A 25,371-nucleotide genomic window follows, 5' to 3' on the forward strand; every position below is an offset into this window, starting at 1 on the left:
AGGCCAGTAAGGGCCTTTTGTAAATAAATAGATGTAAAGTAACGAGCTGAGTTTTCTGGCGACCACTTTCCCTCTAAGAAATTATCAATAACTATCAGTTTACGGTAAGTTAAAGCAATTTCCTCTTGAAATCCCTCAATTATTTCCGTTTACGTATATAGCCTCTCTCAAGGCCGGGCTTAATACGTAAATAATATAATATAAATAATATATATATATATAAAAAAAAAAAAATATATATATATATATATATATATATATATATATATATATATATATATCATATAATATATATAATATATATATATTATATATATATATATATATATATATATTATTTCCTAGGTAGAGCGAATTATATATTAAACGACATTTGTCGTTTAAAATTCGCGTATAAAACATCACGTTGATCTGATAAAATTTACATATATTCTTTTTCAGGTAAACAAAGCCATTTTTCAACTTATAACGTTCCGGTGAACGTGATAATGCACCTGAAAATGTAGAATAAAAGCAGGAAAACAACAGTGATAAACCAGGAGATACGGAGGAACATCAGTCAATTATGGAGACGTACAAATCATGCCGGATGCAAATCCGTGAGAGAGAGAGAGAGAGAGGAGGTATATAAAGGAGACATTTAAGATAAATCTAGTGTGTTGCTGAAGTGTGTTGTACACGGCCGTTCTTATCAATTGCAGCAACTTGAGGGAGGAAAGAATTTTGGTCATATTTGCAAAATGAGAAACAACCCAGACAAATCATTCCCCGCCGACGAAAGAACTGTCATAAAAAGACTTCAGAAACTGTCTTTATAAACTTCGAAGTCCTCCATAAAAACGATGGTTACAATTATGAAACTTCGTTAACTTTGCTCAGTCTATAGAAAAATATCGGTTTTCCGAATGCTTTGTTGCATGGTTTTGCCAAGACAGAGGAGGCTTCCTGCTGAGCGAAATATTCAGTATACAATAGTGTTGGAAAGACAGGGAGAGAGAGGGGAGTGTTCCTGCGCGATGACTGGCAAGGAGAATGATCGTCTGCAGAATGGAATGAGGTTTACGTCTGCAACTAAAAACAAATAAAAACAAGTGAACAATGCGCCGAAGTTTCTTTGGCGCAATAAAGTTTTTCTTGCAGCATATTGCTGTATGAAACTCTCGATGTACTGCAGTACGAAGCTCTCCGCAATGCTCAGGTGCTTCTCAGATGCGGAATTGGACTCTGCGGTGCCAGAAGAACGATCCATGGCAAACCATAACGTTAAATAAGCAAAACACTACCGAGGCTATAGAGCGGCAATTTGGTGTGTTTGATAATTGGACGGTGAATGATCAACATACCAATTTGCAGGCCTCTAACCTCCGTAGTTTTTAAGCTCTGTGGGAGGACAGAAGAAGTATCGACGGACAAACACATAGCCATCTTAATATTATTCTTTTAAGAAAACTTAAAAAGAGAATTGGTCATTTCTTGAACACTTCAAGCATCAAGCATCCCACAGCCTCCAAGCAAGAGAGAACAGTGTGCACAACGTAACTATACAAACAACAAATTCAGTTCCCTTATCGGTGCAATGCAACTGTTACTTTCTCTGGTACACACAATATATATTGTATCTCAACTCAAGTGAGTAACTGAGAAGTGAAGAGAGCAGGATGAGATTTTACCTCCAAGTGGATTTTCAAGAGAACCCACCTTGAATACATATTCTCTGCCTGCTATCTCGACGGCTAACTGATTTTATGCATATTCAGTAACATGTATATATGATAAGCGAGGAAATGGCTGTAGAGACGAGGCTGTTGGATTCCAACTAGTGACGGTAACTGCATATTTTGAACTGTGATAAAAATACTTGAAACGCGTAATTTCCTGTGTTTTTCCATATAGTCTTTATTGAATGGACTACCACATTAAAATAACAGAAGATATTATCCTAGAACCCAAAGATATCAAGAAAATATAAAAACTGGATCTGAAAGTATTCATTAACAGTTGGAAAGGACAGTTCGTATTATAGCCTGATTTTTGCTTAAGTGTTAACGGTCAATCAAAAGTTAATCCAATTTAAAGTTTTTTTTATTATTATTATCAATACATGACAGCCGACAATAGAAAGTGAATAAATTTAATATTTTCATCACTGTTATTTTACAAGCTTCCAAATATGGGAATCGCAGTCATTCTTGATAATAATAACAAAAAAATTACTTTTAATGTTATTATAACAACAATACCAACAACCCGACCATCTGAAATAGCTTACCCATAGCCATTATAATTCGCAATGGTTGGGAAATGGTAGAATTTAATGTGTTCCAAAGCCAAGTAATTAAATGACGCAGTGACATTGTTTAATGTCATGATAAAAAGCGTTCATACAACGTTAACATTTCAGGCACCATATTGGAATAAATATATTATGTAGATAACTCTGAGCGGAAACCCATTTATGACTTGATTAAAATCTGGACTTTGAAATCATTTGCTCTGTAATTGTGTTTTCCAAAAGCCATCAGAGAGAGAGAGAGAGAGAGAGAGAGAGAGAATTATTAATTAGCCAAAACATTTTCGTTACTAACTTTTCAGTGTGACGTTAACACTAGATACAAAACAGGTAAAATTTCAATTTCCCACAAAGATGAGGCGACATTAGAAGTTTTCCCATAACTCTGGGTATTCCCTTTTCAAGTTAGGAAAAGAAAGTATTATTTATCGTATACTCTTCACTTGAATACGCTGCGAGGAATGTGAAAGAAAATCAGCAATGCTGATAAGTCCTCTTGCCTAACCTAGACGACGTGTACCTTCTCTACTATACAATCAAACGATCTTAATCAAATTATATATTATTCATATAAAAAGATAATGTTTCATTTCCCATTCTCTATTGTAAAAAACGTCGGACGACATCACATTTAATGGCACTTTCTTCATGTGATTGCTTCACAGGAAACTTCGATTCCATTAGCCCTCCTTACAGCCCCACAAAAGAAAACGGGAATAGCATTGTACTGACGACCGGTTCCGTAATATGTACTAATTTGATGTCAAAAACTAACTTTTTGCTTACTCGGGGAGTAAGCCTACAAACTACTTAGTTGTTGTTCTTGGTGTTATACTTAGTGGGGCGGGTAGGGGAGGGGGGGGGGGGGGGGTGGGGGTGGGGGTGGGATTGGGGGCGGGGGGGGGGGGGGGGGGTGGCCCTTAGGAAAACCCTACAGAAAAGCCTAAAAAGGTCTGAATTAGGTGTCTCGAGTTCAGTTAAAGATGCAGGAATTTTAGAATAGGATATTTGTGATTTATTTATGATAATGAAAATGTAAAAAAAAAAATATAAATAATGTGCTTGTTAAACAGTGCAGAGTAATTATTTCAGATAAAATATACGGTATTCATTTTAATTTTCGTGTCACGCCTTGTTTTAAATCAGTTCTATTTTACAGTCTAGTATAAAGTCTAGTATAAAGTAGGTAATTTATGAATCTATTTTTCAGATACAGATGTATATCAAAATTAAGAAATGAATTAAAAATATTTGGATATTCTGTAAGAACAAAAGAGATAAGTTAGGGGTTGACGGCAAATGCATGCGTAAAGGGAAAATAGTAATTTGTGAAGGGCAGCCATAGATTTGGCTGATAGTGCCTATTAAGGGTGCCCGAAAATCATGACTATAATAAACAGATCCCAGGATTTTTTTTTTGCCGAAGTCATAATGATAATCAGAGAAAGGATTAATATTTGACATGAGCGAAAAATGAGGCCTAAAGTTAACCATTGATTATTTTATTCATTTTATGGTTTCTGGTGAAGGAAATTCATTTCTCGATGTGGGTCGGATCCCACAATAAGCTGTAAGTCCCTTTGCTAAGTTACCAATTGGTTCTTAGCCACGTAAAAATATCTCATCCTTCGAGCCAGCCCTAGGAGAACTGTTAATCAAGTCAGTGGTCTTGAAAAACTACGATATACTTATGAAAGTAACAACGGAATGGGAAGAGTTCTTGCAGGCAGTTTTCTTTAGAACGGACTGAATAATCGGAACAGTAAGCTGAGCAAATGAATCCATGAAAAAAAAAAAAAAAGATACCCATGCAGCAGCAGAGGCAGTTTGTTCGAGGAATTACATGAAGTACGACAGAAAACTCCTCAAGCCGGTTGTCCCGTATTTGCATGAATTCTACAAAGTTTCTTGAACACAAGTGGTTACAGCAGTAGGCAACGTGACAGCTTAACAGCTGAATAAATCAGGTCAGAAGATAACACAAGAGGGACATTAATAATAGGTCAATCACAAAAAAGCAACATTTTGGATTCCAGTCATGTAGGAAGAAGCAATATATTCCGTAACCTATCATGACCTGTTACGATTCAGGTGATGAACACCATTCATCAAGTGTCTGAGAGCAAATCAAAGTTAGGTACTTTTGCTTACTCGGGGAGTAAGCCTGCTTTGTTGTTGTTGTTGTTGCTGTTGTTGGGAGAGGTAGGAAAGACAAAAATGGTCTGAAAAAATGGTCTCCGCTGAGTTAACGATACAGGAATTTTAGGATAGGATATTTATGATATATTTATTAGAATGAAAATGTAAAAAACAATTATTTCTAATAACATATAGCCTATTTAAACTCATTTTCACTGCTGAAACAACACGCCATTTGACTGCAGATATTAGCATGTACCCCCGAGTAAGCTGGAGGTCGGATCACGTCTTGTTCTTAGGGCTATTCATCATCTAACGAAGCTCATCAGACAGGAAAAATCGAACGCAATATAGCGAACTAAACGTCAGTCACGAAAAAGATATACCATAAAATAATATTTCCGTTTTGTGTCGATGTTCTAGTATGTTGTTTGTGTCTCTTCTAATGTGCTCGTTTCCCTATCACTATTCGGTGTATTTCTATCATAACTGATTTAAATGGTAGGAAGATATCATACTAAATTGTTTTTGCCTCTAAATTCGGGCCCTAACTCATTTTTATCGCTTTTATATAGAGATGTGCGTAATTTATTTTTATTAGACGCCAAATCTAATGCCGAAGGAAGAAGAAAGATACAAGTAAAAATTTTGCAATTAAGAATTAAAAATTTTTATTTTATCATTTGGCGCTAAGTTTTCCATTATGTATGAGTCTTTGTATGTAAGAGAGAGAGAGAGAGAGAAGAGAGAGAGAGAGAGGGGGGGGGGGTAAAATTCCGTTTAGTAGATTTTGTTGTATTATATTGTATTTTGCGTGGAATTTTGTTTTTATTTAGTAGTTTTTTGCGTATATTTGTCATTATGCTTATAGAATTATCGGGGTTCTATGTATGTGTAAAATATATAGAAAGACAGACAAGGTGAAGGAGAGACGAAGAGAGCGAGAGGTGGAATGGGGAGATACTTTTACTCTTTTTGATTAAAAAACTTTCAGGAATTTACTTACCTTCCGCCCGACAATGACAAAATGATTCAGTCCCAACCTCATCTGGGCTGAGATATGGGTCACGCGAAAATTGGTTCGTCAAAAGATTTTGCTTGGAAAAGATGAGAGGAAAAGAGGAAACGAAAATATACAAAATTTTCTTTAATATATGATAATTCTTCGTCATTTTTAGTAACCATTATTTATTGACATATAGACATATAGGCCACTGTTGCCAATTTTTGTGTTTACCCGCCAAACTTGGGACAAGACTTACACAAAACCGAGGAAATAAGTAAATGTAGCGTTTCTATTTGTAATAAATATATATATACATAAATATTAGAGTAACTGTATCATAACTGCATTACTACGACAGCTAGAATTCACGGAAACAGCTTATAAAGGAATCGGCCTATGTGGAAAACTTCGCTAAATTGGCAACGATGCATATAGCATATAACCAGAGAAACAAGAGAACTTTAGTGATTAATGAGAATTAACATTATAAGATTAAGAACCAACGTCAAATTGTAAGTCCTGAATTACGAAGCGGTCAAGAAAGATAAACAAATTGAGGTAGGTCAATGTAAGGAAAACTTTCAAATAAAACTATAGCTGAAAGAAAGCGGGAAAGCTCTTCAAGAGGGAACCCAGCATTCTGCGGATGTGACTGGAGGATTAAGTTGCGCTACGGAGGCCTCTGGAGTCATTAGGAAACTTTTTCATTAGTGCTGACTCTATAGCCGCAGACGGTTTCTCTTTTCCTTCTACAACCTCGCTATAAGATTTCATGTCCTTTAATTAGTTCCTCTGAACTTTTACTTTTTATTTTGACCGTGCGACCAAACGATGTCTTTAACTCGAGAAGGATCATCAAATAGCTGTTTTTTTTTTCTGGGAAGTACAAAATCTTAAAAAACGTTGAAAATGGCACGACTTATAAAACGGTTTTAACATTCTAGCATAATAATATTGTCGACGTATCCTGCATCAGTTCAGTTACGATTCGCCAGCCTTGTTTATCTCTTTAGCACCACCCTTTAGTTAACTGGTATGATATAGAAGAAATAAGGTATATTTCGATAACATAGCAACTTCCAGCATCTGCACATACTGCACCGTCCAACTGAACCATTCACTTCTGCTTTCGACACACTTTGCAATAGCTCTTCCTCTTCACCTATGCAGCGAGTCGGAAACGCTGAATTAAAGAATTATTCTACTTGTTGTACCTTAGATCGTACACACATACACACATACATGCATACAGACATGCATAGATAACGTATAAAATTAATAACAGTAATTACATTGTAGATACTAGGATACCTGTGAGTGACTGGAAGGTGATGGCGTATTGTCTAAAGAGGTAATAATAATAATAATAATAATAATAATAATAATAATAATAATAATAATTAGGAAAGTGAGGGATAACTACAAGAGTTAAACTAGTCGTCAAATAAACTAGTTGCCCTCCCCTCCCACCCCCAACTAAAAAGCCTGTTAACAATCACAATGACCTTAGTAGGCCCTCAACCATAGCCACCGAGAAAGCACCTCGCTACTTTCTGCTCTAGTATTAGTTCCTCTGAACAAAGGATTTCGTAACTGAAGTGTCATCTTTTTTACTTTGTTACTTTATTCTGTTTTGCGTTAGTGGGCTCACTCGCATTTAACGGTAAGGCACTTTCAAAGAAATGCGCAAATAGATCAAAAGATTACTGGAAGAGCTGAACTGGAAAGGAAATAAACGAAGCTGCAAAATACAAGATTTGGCAAGAAACAACATAACATAATGAAAGGAAGGAAATGTCACTTGCATGATTTACAATATGGAGGTAGCTTTAAGAAAGGTAAAAGAAAGACGATGAAAGTAGACAGAATTAAACCACTTAAAGACAGTGTTAGCCCAGGACACTGTATGCGGTAAAAAATTACAAGAAAGTGCCAAGAAGTTCGGCCTTCACCTTGAATTCCCTCTTCAAGCAGCCATGACCATTACTTCTCAAAAGATCATCAGTTGCCAGTGCTGGCCATTATGGATTATCCCTTTAAAATCGTCGACAATCAAGGGCTTTGGGTTTCATAGGTCCGCAGTGCATAAGAGGCAGGTTTATTTTGAGCGCATTCTTGCCAATACCATGACTGGTAAATGAAGTATACCACCCAAGACAGCGCCAGATAGACGTTTATATTCATTACTCGTTGTTTTAAGCTTATGTTAATCTGACAAGACCCGCCAACTTCACTGCCATGGGCAATCAGTCAGTAATATACAACTTCAATACCACTACAGGGTTTACAGTACAGATATTCAAAAATTTGCGTTTGCAATCTTATTCCTGGAGACATTTATAATATGACGGCGATAACCTGGAATTGAACACGACAGTTCGGGTTGTCTTGCGACACAACACTCTGGCTCACCTTAATGCCAACACCAACTCATCCAGCTAGTGGACCGAAAAGATCAACTCAGCCCATAAAAGAAGTATCTCAGGAAGCTTCTTGAATAAGCTGCTATAATATTCAATGAGAAAGATGGAAAAGTTATTTGCAGAATAAGGATGCTTGCCGAACTGGAAGTTGTGTTCTCACTACCATCATTGCTGGACTCAAAACCTTGGAAAAACATAATAGGGTTCAAAGTGAGGGTTAACAACTAGAGTACGTCACTGGATGACAAAAACACCGATGACTGTGTCACGTTCTAGATAAGTGAAAGACAGGTCTCCGAGGAAGAACTTGTTACGTGGCCTTAAAAGGTTGAATGAAATCAAATGTACTGATACATTTTCAGGAGTTTGGAGAGTTTTTAATAACATGTAAAATCTCTCTCTCTCTCTCTCTCTCTCTCTCTCTCTCTCTCTCTCTCTCTCTCTCTCTCTCTCTCTCCTTAACGCTAAACGATTTTTTTTCTCTTTCTACTTTGCTAATTCCCATCGCTTATTCAAATGTTAAGATACGATGGTGTATTAATTGAGTTTGATTGTAAGCACCGTCTTGAAAAGGATGCTATTTTTGCTCTTAACGTTCTTTTGCCAATTACAAGTACCAAGTTGTACTAGTACATGTGATTTCTGTATTATTACTGTACCCAAAAGGATTGCATTGTACTGTCTTGTTGTAAGTGTTTTTTTTTAGATATCTTACTGGTTACCTATATTTTTCGGTCACTCGGTGGGCTAGGGATGAATAATCTCCTGGCGTAGTTTACTGTAGTTACATAAAAAGCAGGGAAGATACAACACTTACCCAACTTATCCAAATACCGGATCTCGCCCATTCCGTTCTGATAGCTACCATGATCCTTAATTTCCATTCTAGTTCAAAAAGAAACTGCTCGTGCACAAAGAGGCGCTTCCTCTTCGAGGAAAATTGCATTGCCTGGGTTGCTTCCATTCTGGGAATACTTTCACCCGCTAAAATTGCAAAGCATAATTCGTTTACTTTGCTTTCGCTCCGCTTTCGTATCAAACGGCTGCTGGAGTGCAGGGATGACCCCGCCCGAGATTTTTGGTATATACTCTTTGGTCTGGCTAGACTTTTCCAGGGCTGGAGACATCGCTTTGAAAGTCTTTCAGCAAACACTGGACGGATGGCCCATTTGCCTCTGGCAAATGTTACTACTAAATGAATTAAGTGTATTCGACTTAGTCACGAAAATTTTAAAATATAATGGAGAAGAACGGAAAACATCTTCACATGCACAGAGACCGTGTAAAATAAAGATCGTTTATGACCAAGAAAAATGCGTCAATGTACATCAACAAATACAGATGGATCCTCTTGCTAACATCCAGGAAAGATAAATAGACGATATCCACTTTAGCTCTCCTCCAATGTAACGAGAGGCCAAAAAAAATACAATAATAGTAAAACAGACAAATACAGTTTCACTCAGGTGACGGAAAAAAAATCGCCTATCAAAGTGGAAGGATGAAGAAGTCCAAAATGAAAGAGCGAAAATAAATCCCAAAAGCTAAAAGCAAATAAAAAGGTTATCTGGGATTCGGGCCGCCGAAACTGATCTCGTGATTTCTTGGTCTTCTTTCCAAAAGCTTTAAGCCATCCAGCACGAGATATCATAAACACACTTGTTTTCTTTTCCTTCTGTTTTCAGGAGGGAGGTTTCAACGCCATCGCATTTATCAACAACGCCGATTAATGTTCAAGGCGGAGTATGAAATGTTTTGATGCAGTTTGGGCAAAGAAGAAGAAGAAGAAGAAAAAGAAGAAGAGAGAGAGAGAGAGTTTTGTAAAGAATTCTTCACGGTAAATGATCGATCGGGACATTAAGGTACACATTTGCTCTCTCTCTCTCTCTCTCTCTCTCTCTCTCTCTCTCTCTCTCTCGTATTTTAAAAAAAATTTCAGTGGTATTAAAATATTAAATGACAGATAATAAGAACGCAGACGGATAATTAGAATACTATACATTCTAATAATGAAGATTTTATTAACCACATATATCAAGAAAACCAAATTAACAGTCTATCCGCTAATAACGTTTTACCCAAAAGAACGGACAAATGAATGTTATTATTATCTCTGACACTAAAGTGGGCGTATAAGACCTAGAAGTTTATGTTCTCTGAACTAGGGTTGTGTTATAGCCTCTGCATTGTGACTGACCTTCCTGTTTTGCATCGAGTTCTCCTCCTTGTAGGGAAACTCAGGGGCATTTTATTAATCTATTATTTATTAGTTAATAATTTCATATTCCGTTTTATTAATTCTTTGCATTTAAAATGATTTTGAATTTGGGAGTGACTGTACTATTCTTTTTTCTCTGAAGCCAACTCTTATTACGGAAAGCAAAACTAAATCAACCAGGCAGTGGTAATAGTTGTCGTAACCGTTCAAATGTCAGGTATTTGTGTGTGTATGTGAATTTTCATCTTTCGCTATCAGTGTCTAATCTGCAATTCCGTAATCTTGATGGTTGGAAGAGTTGAGACCGTACTTAGAAGGGAAACTAATAGAATTACAATTAAAGAGGGTAATCATGATCTTCTCTCCCGCAAGCGAAGTGCCTTCTAGTGTGCTAAAGCTAAAGTTGCAATAAAAATAGACCCTCATATCGCCAGCCATTATCCTATCTAGTCGACATCAGAATTGCAAAATCAACAAAAAGAAAAGTGGCGATATATTTCCAACTGATCATACTTCTGTGTTTACAACTGGAAAGATGGCCCTCTTTGACCGTGTAATATACACCAGAAAGAAAAGCTATTCCCCATAATGAATCCCACTATGATGTTCTTTCCTTTCTTGTCTCTTTTTTATCTATTTGTTATTTCTGCTGTTTCCCTTCAAGATCCTGAAGTTTCATGCCAGCTTACTAAAATTACGTTAAGCTCTTGTTTACATTATGTTTCTTTAGTTTTTGGTCTTGTCGTTCGAACCTGTGAAAAGTCAGTCTTGCATTGTATATACGTTCATTTAACCCACCCATATTTCCAGACATGAAATAATTAGGTTTATTTCTAATATGACGAAGGCGTCATCGATTCCTTTGGAAGCCCAATGCTGTATCAGTAACACGAAAGACATTTCCCCCCTTCAGGGTGGCCGAAGTTTAGGTTGAAACTTTGGATTAGCTTTCTGCATTAGAGAGAGAGAGAGAGAGAGAGAGAGAGAGTGAGAGAGTCGTGGAACGGGGTGGGCAGGCAGCGGGGGGGTGGGGGAGAGGGGCGGGAATGGAATGAAATGTGTGTGTGAACTATTTATAAAATACTGGGAGAAGAAACACTGAGAATGAAATAATGATAATCACAAGAAGCAAACAAGGGCACAACATACGTGCGATGTCAGACCAAAAAAGGTGTTAGCGTAGAATAAGATAAAAATAAGTAGGTGAAAATGAGACAAGAAGAAGCAGGGTTTCAGAAGACATGGCTTCTGGAGGAACAGAAAATCTTTCCTCGCGAGACTTGCGCTACATAAGCATCAGAAACAAAGGACACGGGAACGAAAGGCGTTGAGAGAGAAGACGTGAGAGGATAAAAAGAAAATCCCCAAAAAGAATTTTCATTTTCACAAAAAAAAAAGGCGCATCACCAACTTAGTGCATCCGAAATGTTTCTAACTCACACATTAAATCTACGTCAGATTCATCATGGAAAAACAACATTAGCTACAGAATTTGTATATTTTCATCAAAATATCTTCACCGAATGAACTCATAAGAATTGACCCTTTTTAATTTTCTGTAAAAGAAAAGTATTGAGATGGCTTTGTCTGTCCGTCCGCACTTTTTCAGTTTGCCCCCAGATCTTAAATACTACTGACAGAGTTCTGCAAATAGGTATGTTGGTTATCCAACCTCCAGTCATTTAACATACCAAATTACAGCCTTCTAGCCTCAGTAGTTTTTTATACGATTTAACGTTAAAGTTAGCCATGGTCGTGTGTCTGACAACGCTATTGGACAAACCACCACCGGACTCTGAGAGTTTAATACAGCGTTATACGCTGTACAGGCATTTTTTACGTGTTCATATTGTACAAAATCTCTTCGGTCTCATCAACGACAAATTCATGCCTAGAATATACTATTTCACTTGGAGTATTTATAAACGGTCCTAAAACCGTGCAAGGTATGACTTACTTGAGATATAAGGAGTAACAAATAGGATCTCATAAATCATTAAAACAAAGATTTCCTCCGGAAATCAGTATAGGCAGTTCTCACATAACTGACTATACCTTGGTTTAGAAAATGAATTACGTGAGATGGTACTAGCTTTGAAGCGTGGACTCCTAGCCTATGCTACTATAATGTCACAGGGCATCAATGAACTAATTTGGGAATTTTTGACAGGGAGCATTAGCATTTACTGAAAAATTTTGTAATTTTAGTTGTAATACTGCGGAATAAACAGGTCTGTTCACATAATCTAAGTGATTTTGTAACGTTTACCTTACTAGGAAACTTCAGAAGTGAAAAAAAAAAAAAATAAATAAATAAATAAACTGGAGATAATCAATCTTGCCTTTATATATTAGTAATACTGCACATCCTCATGAACACTCATCCACACAAGAGCTGTATAACTGTAACTCTGATAAACTGTGCCAGTCGTTCTTATCTGAATACAAAAGAATCAGTACACTATAGCAATAAAATATAAACGTAAATTATTCAGTAACACTTCCCGAAGAAATCTTTATTAAAGGAGAGACCTCAGTCAAGAAACAGTTTTCCTTAATGTATTGTAGAATTTGTGCTTGAAAGACTAACGAGGCGAGTTTAGAATAAAGTCAGACATAAAATATTGAGTGTACAATGGCTGCTGCATGCATTGCAAAGAAATTGGATTAACTGAAGGACTGGTTCACATGTGCCCACGTTACTTGCTGTAATTTCAAGACTCATTTGCTCGTTAGCAAGGGAGATTTATTGTCATTACTTATATAATGTAACTGCTGCAAAATAAAGTTTATCAACGTAAACGGGAACTATTTTGTAGGCTATGAATATTCATAAGAAAAATAAGCATTGGAATAAAATATCTAAATATCTAACAGTACGTGAGTAGTAAAGAATTCTGTATCTTTTTGTTATTCTTTATGAATCGATATTTTGCTCTCTCTCTCTCTCTCTCTCTCTCTCTCTCTCCACTTATTGTTGTATAGCGCAAGAAGTTATGATTATGCTTCACCTGAGAGTTGGAAATATTAGTATGCAATGATCTAATTTAAACTACATCTTAGGAGAAACTGATCAACTACACTTCTGGATCACATGCCGATGTTCTAGAACGACAGAAAGATGTAACATTATCAATTTTCTCGAACTTCAGCAAAATAATTATTGATTTGCTTATTTATTTATTTATTTATTTATTTTATTTTATTTATTTATTTATCTATTTATTTTGTCAAACGTTTCATAAGCATTATTCCAGTCTTCATAAAAAATAGGATGTCACCTTTAGGCAAACAAAAGCGCACTGTCTCGTACGTGAACAAGATGACCCTCAAATCTAGGGCTGAGAACTAGAAGGGCCAATGTCATAAAACCATGTTTTCAGAAAAACGCATTTAAAATATTGCTTCCTTTATTAAAATTCAGGTAAGTACAGCAAACGAAAGCCTTTTTTTGGGGGTGATTGCTTAACTTATAACATTGGCCATTATAGCACTGAAACAAAGATAAATTTCTAATTTAGTGACGGTCTTAACTACAATCGGCCATTTTTTGATATTGGCCCTTTCAAGTTCTCAGCCCTAGAAATGTAGTTCTGACGCCGGAAAGAAGTTATTAAGAGACAGTGCTTGTCAAGCCTCTAGGTGCGAAAATATGCGCTAAAGTTAGTGACCTGATCGTTTGTTTTCTTACGAACTACTTCCACAATAACGAACCCGTGCTGGTAATGTACTAGCCCACCTTAATCTAATTGCAACAACGGCAGTTTATGTTGGAAGACATACAATGGAAATGGAAGTGCGGGGTAGAAGGAAGAAGGGAAGACCAAGAAAGAGATGGTGTGATTGTGTAGGGGAAGATAAATTATGGAAAGGTATTAACGAGAACGGTGCACAGGACAGAAATCGATTTTGACGACTCATTCGCAACGGCGACCCTATATAAAAATAGGTTAAAGCTGGGAAGAAGAAGAATAATCTTCGGAAATGTCTCCCTCATTCCAAAAGCTCAGATGTTTGTGTGTATTGAAATAATGTTTTGTGCCTTTCCTATACTGAACAAGTTTTGTTATTGGGCTTAGAACTCATACTGGATTTCTTTCAAAGATATTAAGTGCTTGAATCTAGTATAGTTCACTTTTCACTCCTGATAAAACTCAGAGTGCCACTTATATTCAAACCCTGCTTGCTAAATAAAACTATATATTTACTTATTTAGCAAGGAAAAAACTGGTTATCTTGCTTTCTTCTTTCGTAGCAAAGGAAAACACTTCTCTTCAGTCAAGAATAACTAGAGCACAAAGGCTTACTTACAAGAAATCGGTTTGCATTGTATCAAGCAGCCATTCATGACTGCAATGTGATATCCGACTGCAATTTTGCATTAAAGATATTAGCAATAATAATAAACAGTAATATAAGATATGCACACTGTAGGCGACAAACATTCAAGTAAAATTATATTTTTCAAATACCGAAAACCCGCATAACATAAAGGACAATTACAAAGTAATTGCACATCAGTGTCGTGTTAACACCAATAACAACGAAATATAAAATACAAAGTAAAAGTGCAGCTTTAGCAAAAATCTCTCTCTCTCTCTCTCTCTCTCTCTCTCTCTCTCTCTCTCTCTCTCTCTCTCTCTCTCTCTCTATCTCTCCAGGAAGAGTGTTCAAAAGTTCTTAGAAGATCATCTTCGGGATCCATTCCTAGAAGAGGAGTCCCGAAGTCTTTTACGACGGGTAAATGATCACTGAGGAGAGAATAAGAGGAGTTGAAGGAAGTATTCGTGCAATATAATCAGTTCTGAAAATCAGAAGGCTCTAGTAAATATAACCGAATTCGACAGACATAAGCACGTATGAGCGGGGATAGACTTGTATCTTCCTTCTTGGTCGGGTAATTGCCGTTACCTCCTTAGGAGACCCGAGATCGAAAACTCGGCTGGGCTTCTTAGTGGCAAGCGTTTCCAAAATGTGAAGAAATCGAGGGCATTGTGGATAATAAATACTAACACACACACACACTATATATATATATATATATATATATATATATAGTATATATATATATATATATATAATATATAGAGAGAGAGAGAGAGAGACCGAGACGAGAGAGAGAGACGAGAGAGAGAGAGAGAGAGATAAATTCTTCTGTTAAAACAGGATACGTATCAAGTATAAGAGGCCCGTTAAAACGATGTTTTAAATCTAAGGACTATATTTTGGTGCTTTCTTCCACCCTTATCAAGCAGTGAATGACAGAACGAGTTTCATTAGAGAGAATATTTAGTAGGAGATATGCCTTTAGTGATGCCTGGGGACGTCGCTGAGCCATCGTAGATTCCGTTAATTGTCTTAATCCGTTTCATCGTTGTCTTAAGAAAGATGTTATCTATTCGGTCTGAGTCCCAACTTCCATTTGAAAGGTTAATCGTATTATTTTGTTGTTTTATTTGTGAAGAATCCACCATTTGGCATTTGTATCGACAGCTGCGCTTATATAGAATTTGGGATGACTTACATTCCATGGTATGGTTCGTGTTATTTACATGATGGAAAATTGCTGAACTAGTTGTCCATATCTAACTGATCGTTTATTTAGCATTAATCTTTCCAAGATAGATTTACCAGTGAAAACGAAATATGACTTATCACAGTCGTTGCAAGGGATTTTGTAAACTCCACTATTTTTGGAAACTGGTTTCTGCTGAACGTTAATTAATGATTTCCCTAGTGTATTCGGATAAGTGAAAATAAAAGGATTCGAGGGGCATAAGGTTTGTGTGATCTCTCGTAAATTATCCGCGTGAGGGATTTTGCTTTTGTTTGTGTATTTTTCCTTTTCTTTGTTTTCTGTAGTTTTGTAAAATAAAGAAAAAAAAGCTCTTTGCTTTATGTATGGCTTTTTCTATTGTGTGCTTGGGGTTATTTAACAAGTTAAGTTGATTGATTATTTAAAATTCTTTGTTAAGAAAATCTGGGGAGCAAATTCTCAGGGCTCTAAGAAATAAATTACCTGCTTTGCAGAGTTTGACTGAAATATGCTGTGTGAAAGTGAGACTTTCGCTTTCCTAGAAACAGTGAATTTATAGTTGTTATTAGTTCTGATTATTATGACATCTATAAAGGGGATTTGGTTATTGTTTTCCCATTCTAATTTAAATGTTATGCTCGGGCCCAAGGAATTTAATTTTTGTAGAAAGACATCCTGCATAAACTGAATTAAAACTAATGCAGCTCTTATTACAATAACTTGTGCTAAAATGAAAATACCTCATGGAGTATAACAGAATTAAAAGAAAAATCTCTGGATATGCAAACATGAGCATTTGAACATGGGAGAAAGACCAAGAATAATAATCTAATCCTACTCTGGCTGCCTACCTCCCAAACCCTCCTATGAGGCGGCCTTTGCCTCATCCTTCGAACCTTGCATGAGTTGCCTCAATTTCTATTGTACCTTTAGGAATGACACTTGTAATTAGTGATTCCAGAAAACAAGGATGCAGGGTTCATTTCACGACTTGTTACTGCATCAACACAACCCCCCAACACTCGTGATTGTTCCGTCATATTCATGTCACAGATGACGAGTTCTTCAATATTTTAATGAATTTCCATAGAATTTCTCTCCAGGACTCATTATCGATCGCGAAACAAGCATTTCAAGTGCCACTCGGGATGGGCTGGAAACGACGAGTGTGATTTGATAAAACAAGTAAAAAATGCAATTAAGTTTACTCGGCGCAATCGACTTTTCTGAACAGCGTATAATCAAGGTCACTGAAGCTTTCAGCCACGGTCCGGTCGTGGTCTGCCCTACAGCGTTGCAGACGCAAGATCATGGCTGATTTTAATCTTGAATAAAATAAAAACTACTCAGGCTAGAGGACTGAAATTTAGTGTGATTTATGCCTGGAGGGTGGATGATCAATATACTAATTTGCAGCCCTCTAGAATCAGTAGTTTTTAACATCTGAGGGCGGACAGAAAAGTGTGAACAGAAAAAGTGCGAACAGATAGACAAAGCCATTTCGATAGTTTTCTTTTACAGCAAACTAAAAAAAAACACAAAAAATCATACAGCTTTTTGAAGTTGCCATGGACGGACATGTCCCACACAATCTATCAAAAAATAAGATCAAATATTCAACGTGATAATGAATGATATTTTTTGATAAATTACTGATAAATGAAATATCAATCTCAACGTAAATTAGATTCAGCAAACATACCCCCTTATTCTATTACAATATTTCCAGCGCCCAAGTTTTATTATAAAAATGTTATGTCTTTTTACATATGTTTATGCCTCAAGGTATTCCATTTACCATAACTCAAACCTTTCAAGACCTTAGCATTTTTTGCATACCTCAACATTAATCATTAAAATTTGATATCTTTCAAGATATATTTTCCACTACTTTAATTGGAAGATATATCTGATGTTCAATTAAAATACATACTAATTCTCAAAGGGGGAGAATACACCACATGTACGAGATAGAAAAGACTTGAATCATTATTCACGATACCAAGGTAGCATCCATCTAGCAATACACTTGTTTCTCCAGGCCCAGACTCCGTTGTATAAGGGGCTGTATTCATTCAATACCTAAATTTGGAACAAAGATTTTCTCTACAAACATATGAGCATGTTTTGAAGAATCGATACGTTAGGAGAATACATACATGAATACATACATACATACATACACACACACACACACACACACACACACACACACACACACACACACACACATATATATATATATATATATATTATATATATATATATATATATATATATATATATATATTAAGCCATAGATATTGTTTAATATCAAATTCAAAACAATCTTAGTAAAACCTCGGCTAGCTATGGGGCATTTAAATCTAAATATTTGGAGCTTCATATCTACAAATATAAAAAAAATCATGCGTATATATTTATGATATATATATATATAATATATATATATATTATATATATATATTTATATATATATATATATATATGTGTGTGTGTATGTGTGCGTGTATGTGTGTGTGTGTGTGTGTTTGTGTGGGTGTGTTCGCGATCGCGCGCGTGCTTAAGAAGTTTAACTGCTCGTAAAACGGGCGATTAACATCACATTGTTAGGTGCTTAATACTAGTGTCTTTGACGACCCTAAGGCAATAACCATGTTTTCCCCCATTCTTTACGATTGCATTACCATATTATTGAACTCTGAACTTCGCGTTAAATTATAGCGGCAGCAATCTGAAAGGACCATTGTCCGGCAGAAAACGCTGTTCAATGTCGTTAAAAGAGCTCGCTGGGTCGCCTATGAACGAGCTCCCAAAATGGCATTGGTGTCGGGGGGAAGTTTATGTCAGAGGGAACGCTTCCAACTCCATAACTCTGGGGTGACGCCACAGTGCCTGGGGATATGCCTCCGTACCTTCTACTTCTCTTATTTTTGGCCCCCGTTCCTCATTTTATTGGGGTTTTAGCACTGATTTTACCTCGGGAGTATTTCATTTTTGATGGTGAAAAACAATCCCCTGTCGGTGGGTTCTATAATGCAAGTAAGAATATCTACAACATTTGTTGGTAAGACACAGTCCACTGATCGACATTAAGAATGAATTATGCACTGTTGGGTTTGAGTATTTTTATGTTACAATAGATTAGGTATGAAAAATTAAACTATAGATTTACTGATTAAATACTGTAAAATGACATCCTGAAACAATGATTGAGCTCCAGTGAGTTTTAAAAAGCTGAGAATCTTATTAACATATTCTCCAGAAAATATGAAAGAAAAAAAGCATGGTAAATAAAAAGGTTAGATAGGATATTGACGCAAAAAATACAATTGAGGGTAACCGCTTGCTTTAAAAGTACTTTAAAATAAAAAATAAAAATCCAACCCAGTCAAAGACAATCCTTCCATTATGGACGTTCTTAAAACTAGGCTACCAGCAGAATGAGAGAGAGAGAGAGGGGGAGAGAGAGAGAGAGAGAGAGAGAGAGAGAGAGATTTCTTAATTTGTCACTAGAAGGATTGAACTCCCACGAGAGTACTGGCAAAAAGCCAACAGTCCTTTTGGCTGTAACGCGTGGCAACCTTTTTCATTATGGCCGGTGTTAGCAACTTTTCCATTCTTTTTTTTCTTGATCCTCTCTCTCTCTCTCTCTCTCTCTCTCGACAACATTAGTGTTGTATTGTGCTGTATTCCTTTTATATACAAACCGCTGAGGCTAGAGGGTCGCAAATTGGTATGTTGATCATCCACCTCCCAATCATTAAGCAACAAAATTGCAGCCCTCTAGCCTCAGTATTTTTTATTTTACTTATTTTATCTGGCAACGATATAGACCAGGCCACCAACGACCATGGTTAGGGTTTCATGGGCCGCAGCTCATACAGCATTATACCGAGACCACCGAACGATAGATCTATTTTCGGCGGCCTTGATTATACGCTGTACAGAAAACTCTATTGCGCAGAAGAAACTTTTTTTTCACCTGTGGAATGTGGTGGAAAGTTGTGATTCATGGATCTGCTTACTGAACCTAGTTCTGGAAAGTCGAGGTTTTTCTTAGGTGGTTTTCTGCTAGTCCTAACTGGGTGGCGTAGTAACTGTGATATGAACTTAAACTCAATCAAAACTAAACTTAATCATATTTGTTATTCGATATGGCAATATTTTCCGGCCCTATAACTTGCTGTGATTTTTTAATACATCAGTTTGCCTTATCAGCTGAAGGAAATCTTTATCGTTGTAATAAATGCTCCGCATATTCTCTAGAGTTCGTTAAGTTCTTGAGAATCGTCAGTCACCCTATCAAGATCCTCTGTTCACTTTTATTTCTTTTTGTACCAGTAGAAATACTTTATTTTATTGTCTGCTTATACTTGTACGGATCTGAGTTGAATTTTGTGAATATTTCATGATTTGAAAATCTTTTTAGTATTATTTATAACTGAGTCTACATAAAAAAAGGTAGATCTTTTAGAGATTCGGCAATGACTGTTATTGAAAACGATTACATGATTTCAAACCAGGCCAATTCTGTCTATAGATGAACCAATTCCGTAGCCATCAAACATAATTATGAAGTTATCCAATCGCAGAAAACCCCTAAGGAATCTGATTTACATTGCCAGATGGATTATGTAATTATTATCCTGCAGGAGCACCAGTTTATGAGCGTATAAAACTTCGTCGGTTTTTCTAGATATCAGTGCCAATGTGTTTACTGTCAAGGGGCTTAGACCACAAAGAAAGATACAATGATTTCCATATTTTCTTTCCTTTACAGGATAATGAGGCGCACCGTATCACCACATAGGGTACCGTATGTCAAATAAAGTACGGCGTTCGTTAGGAAAAAGATTGCAAAATGATTATTTATCATGATAAGCATTTGGCGACTTTGCTAAATTGGTCACCGTCCCACTCTTATATGTTTTCACAACTCTATATGATTCATTCGTGTTATTAGTGTCACCTCGTGAAGAAATCTATAATAAAAATTGTGTCCTAATGCCTATAATACAAATGCCATCATAAAAAATGAAGTTGGTTTGTTAAATTCATTACGGTAAAAATAACCAACGAAAATGAACGTTTCTTTTAAAACAATTTTGATAAGAGCTTATGGACCAAATCTTGCTAGAAATCAATTGGGCAGTAATGGTTAGCACACATATATAGATTAACTTCCCCTACACCAAAAAATGTTGCACCACTTTTCTCCAAATGATCGAATTCGTTACACTACTTAATTGTAATAAGGAAAGTTTCTAGTGAACGAAAAGTCCACTTCTTGTTTCTCTCTCTCTCTCTCTCTCTCTCTCTCTCTCTCTCTCTCTCTCTCTCTCTCTCCCGCTTTCTATTCCTTCCACTTAGAATAGCGCTTCAAGGAGGTGCAGGCGTCACTGATCAGGGGCTTTTCCAATTATCTCGGCCATCCTGTTACGCCCAGAACGGTGCCATCAAACACCGCACCCTCACCGCCAACCAACAGCACATCACGCGAGAGGGCATCGTAAAAAACACCGAGATAATCGGATATTTGTTCAGTTCTCCGGTTGTTTGAGTCGTTGTGAAAGAGAGTTACCGATTTGTCCAATATTCTGTGAGAACTGGACAAATATCGAATGCATTATTCGTACATATGAGAGATTTAGGTCATCCTATTAACTGGAGTCAGCAAGAGCCTTAATTTCATGTAATGACAGTTAAAAGGAATATCATTGAATCTTGTTTCATCAAGTCAAATAATAGAAATGTTCTAAATTTAAGTCTTGGTTTATTTAAACTCGATGCCTTCATAATGAAAAACGTTGTAGATAAATATAAGCAACAAAATTAATATAATCAGTATTTACATGTTTTGGACCATATTGATACGTTATAGTTTCTGTTGGGGTTAAATCTATGATTTAGTTTGTGACCGTGTGATATACGATAATCCTGAATTATCTTTTTGATCTTTACCCTTTTGACAATTAACCATCTGGTATTTTTTTTATCTTTTTGTTTACCTGATAAGTCTCTTTCCAATTGTATTTCATTCGTTCCTTGACAATGTCTTAGTAAAGACGAAAGCGCTTGGATTTCTGCCTATCATTTTCCTTTGGCATTCGCTTATTTAATGAAGTCACGTGCACCTACTGTGATTTTTTAAGGATATATATATATATATATATATATATATATATATATATATATATATATATATATATATATATATAATTTCATATATAAGGAAAACTCATACATTTAGTAAACCATAGTTGCACAAACCCTCTCCAGACATATATTATTACTGTTTAACTCTCCAAACACCAAAATTCCGGGTGTTTTACCCTTAAAATTTCAATGGAAATTTTAAGGGTAAAACAAGCAAATGCTCTCGATTCCTTTCCTTTCTGGCAATTTCACCATTAGAAGAAGATTAAAAAAAGGTGGAAAATAAAGTGGAGAAAAAGGAAAATAGTGAGATTATGTCCGCGAATCACCCAACCTTGGATATTACTCTTCTCAGCTCTCGGCTTCATTTATATGCAAATCGGGCTTTGTATATTTTTAGGAGCCTTGTTGCTTTGTTCTTTAATGGCTAAACATTTTATGTAAAAATGACTGAACGTGTTTACCCAAGGAACATTCAAATTAAGGTGAAGGAGAAAATAGACCACGTAAGGATAAAAAGTGGATGGTTTCCTTATACGTGTGGAAAAGAATTTGAGCTCTGAAAAAACTGAGACCTGAAAAGCGATTTGTAAGTAAATTTTACTTGTGTTCCCACTAGTAGTGCATGTGCACAACTAAACGCCCGCACACATACAATATTGTTTGCATATAAGTATACATGCATGTAAGTATGTACAAGTCATATGCCAGTCATGAATTATAGTTACGGTTATTACATACGTGTGTTTCAAATTAATATATATATATATATATATATATATATATATATATATATATATATATATATATATATATATATATATATATATAAAATAACGAGATGGTCAAATCTCGTTATCATTTTAAAAGGTAGCTATGGACCAAGAGCGGCCTAAGGCAATTGGCAACACATTCTCTCTCTCCATCTCTCCTGATACCCAACAGCTTCTTTCTTTCTCTCGATCTCGATTCTCAATAACTCTCTCTCTCCATCCATCTTTCTCTCTCTCTCTCGATATACCTCCCCTCCATTAACTAAGGTCCTCAATTCAGAGTCGTGAATTACAAAAATACGCATTTATTTAAAAGCAAAGTATTAACTTAGATTCTTAACAGAATGATTAAATGAAATGTTAAACTCAGAAGCCTAAACAACTCAGATAATCCTCGGTAATCAATCAAACACCAACATTAGTTTAGCCATAACACTATTCACAGTCAACATAGTAATTAAGTCAGTACCCGTTTCTCCAGGTTAATTCCACTCTTCTCCAGAACAATTCCCCTCTTCCAGAATCGCCCATTTCAGCACAGTTGCACTATTACTTATCATCAAACACTTTGGCAGAAGCCTTCCTGGGTCTGCCTTCTCTCTATAATAGTCTCCCCTTCACGGTAGTACTACACTTCATTATGTAGGGGAAAAAGGCTCGCATGTACGAATTCACACACAAGGTTCACGCCCATAAACTGCTTGAGACCAGTTTCAAAGTCACCTCTACAACAAGCTCTCATAGCGACAGGACGAGGCACTGATTTGCTAAGACAGCACTCTTGATCACACCACCTCAAAGAAAGATGCGTTAGCATTCCTAAGGTGTCACTCGAACACTCTGTCTCCAGGGAAGTTAAATGATAAGTTTCTACATTCCAAGAAACGTCATAGCATATCAAATTATATATTATTTAAAATATATCATAGCAAATCCCCCTCTTTATGTAACAAACACACACACACAGACACACAGACACACACACACACACACACACATATATATATATATATATATATATATATATATATATATATATATATATATATATATATATATATATATTTGCTGTTACCGTTAAGTTGTTAACTTCAACATTGGTATATTATGTCTCAAAAATTTCTTCTTTTCTTGGCTTCTTTTACAGATCACTCGAGCACTTCTACAAAATTGTCCTTCAACGAGAGAGAGAGAGAGAGAGAGAGAGAGAGAGAGAGAGAGAGCGAGAGAGAGAGATTAGATTTGTGCGCGTGTATGTATTTATAAGTGTTCAAGTGCATGAAGCAAAACGAAGGAAACTGTTTTCTCTGCTGCTGTTGGAAAAACTCATTTTGCTCTCTGTGTAAATTCGATACGTATTGCTTCAAGATGATTTTGTTTCCTTTTGATACAAGTAGAATGTTTCTGAATAATTGACTTTAAGTATGTTATCTCTCTATCTATCTACCTATATAATACTATATATATATATATATATATATATATATATATATATATATATGATATATATGTACATATATATACATATATATGTGATATATATATATATATATATATATATATATATATATATATGTATATATATATATATATAATATATATATATATATAAGATATATATATATATATATATATATTCTGTTTCCTCTTTTATTCAAGAAAAATCCAAGTGTTGTCTGTATTCTTGTTATCTTTAATATATACTAACAATGCACATGATATTTATCATCGCCTACTACTTTTCATGTTACGTCCCTACACCGGTCATAAGTTTTCTTTTGACATTCAACATTCAGAGTTGCAAAATTACATGATTGTACGGGATTAGATGCATAGTTTTTAAGCAGTTCCTCCACATATAAATTTATATATAAATAAATGAAGAAAATAAACATAAACTATGCAATCATACTGAGATTAAAAAAAATATTACACGGTTAAGGGAAACTTTCTTCATAACTTCTAGCCAAACTTCATCAAAAAGGAAGAAAAAACTTCCCCTTCTTCTTCCCGTGATCCTTCCTTAACCGTTGAAAAGTTTTTGCCGGAGACTTCTGGGTGTAGAAATCAGACTTTGTAATCACTTTATAATTTTTCTTCCCTAGAGTTTTTCCAGGCGCGTCCCTCAAAGCCACGGCAGACAAACACGGACACGAGGGGAGATGAAGTAGAGGCGAAGGGAAGTAAAGGAACGAAGAAATGAGAGACAAGAAATAACGTTGAAATCGAGAGAAGACAAAGGGTGGTGAACAGGTTGGACATATCACACCTAGGGAAAGGAAATTAACTTTGAAAACTGACAGTGAATTTCGTGAGATAAAGCAATTGTCGCAGATGGAAGACAGACAGACATCGACATTCTGAGAAATGTAAAGTGAACAATTTCACAAGATACCATTTCCATAAAAGCCTAATTAAGGTGGAAGTTGGTGATCTTTGGCTATTAATAAGCCGCGGTGACCTTTAATTTAAATTAAAGGTAAAGTGAGTTTTCAATAGCACGAAATTGCTTCACACATTTTCAGAATTTTGAATGGTTTTCTATAAAAAAAGTTACTCTCCAGAAAATTATTACTGCGTAATCACAGAAAATGGCAGGGTAAATTTTTATTCTCAGAGCCATAATAAGTACAAGACAAAGAACATGTAAATATATCAACTTTTTTATGTAAAGTTCAAAGAATAACGCAAAAGCAAAATAAAAATACAAAGACACGGTCAATATCAACAATGTTTGACTGATGAAATGAATCGAGCAAATGGAATCCGTTATACCAAAATGATGATATTTGATAATAATCTTAGCCACCTCTGTAATTTATTTCAT

This window comes from Macrobrachium nipponense, chromosome 17, assembly GCF_015104395.2.
Source record: "Macrobrachium nipponense isolate FS-2020 chromosome 17, ASM1510439v2, whole genome shotgun sequence".
In the NCBI taxonomy this organism is placed as follows: Eukaryota; Metazoa; Arthropoda; class Malacostraca; order Decapoda; family Palaemonidae; genus Macrobrachium; species Macrobrachium nipponense.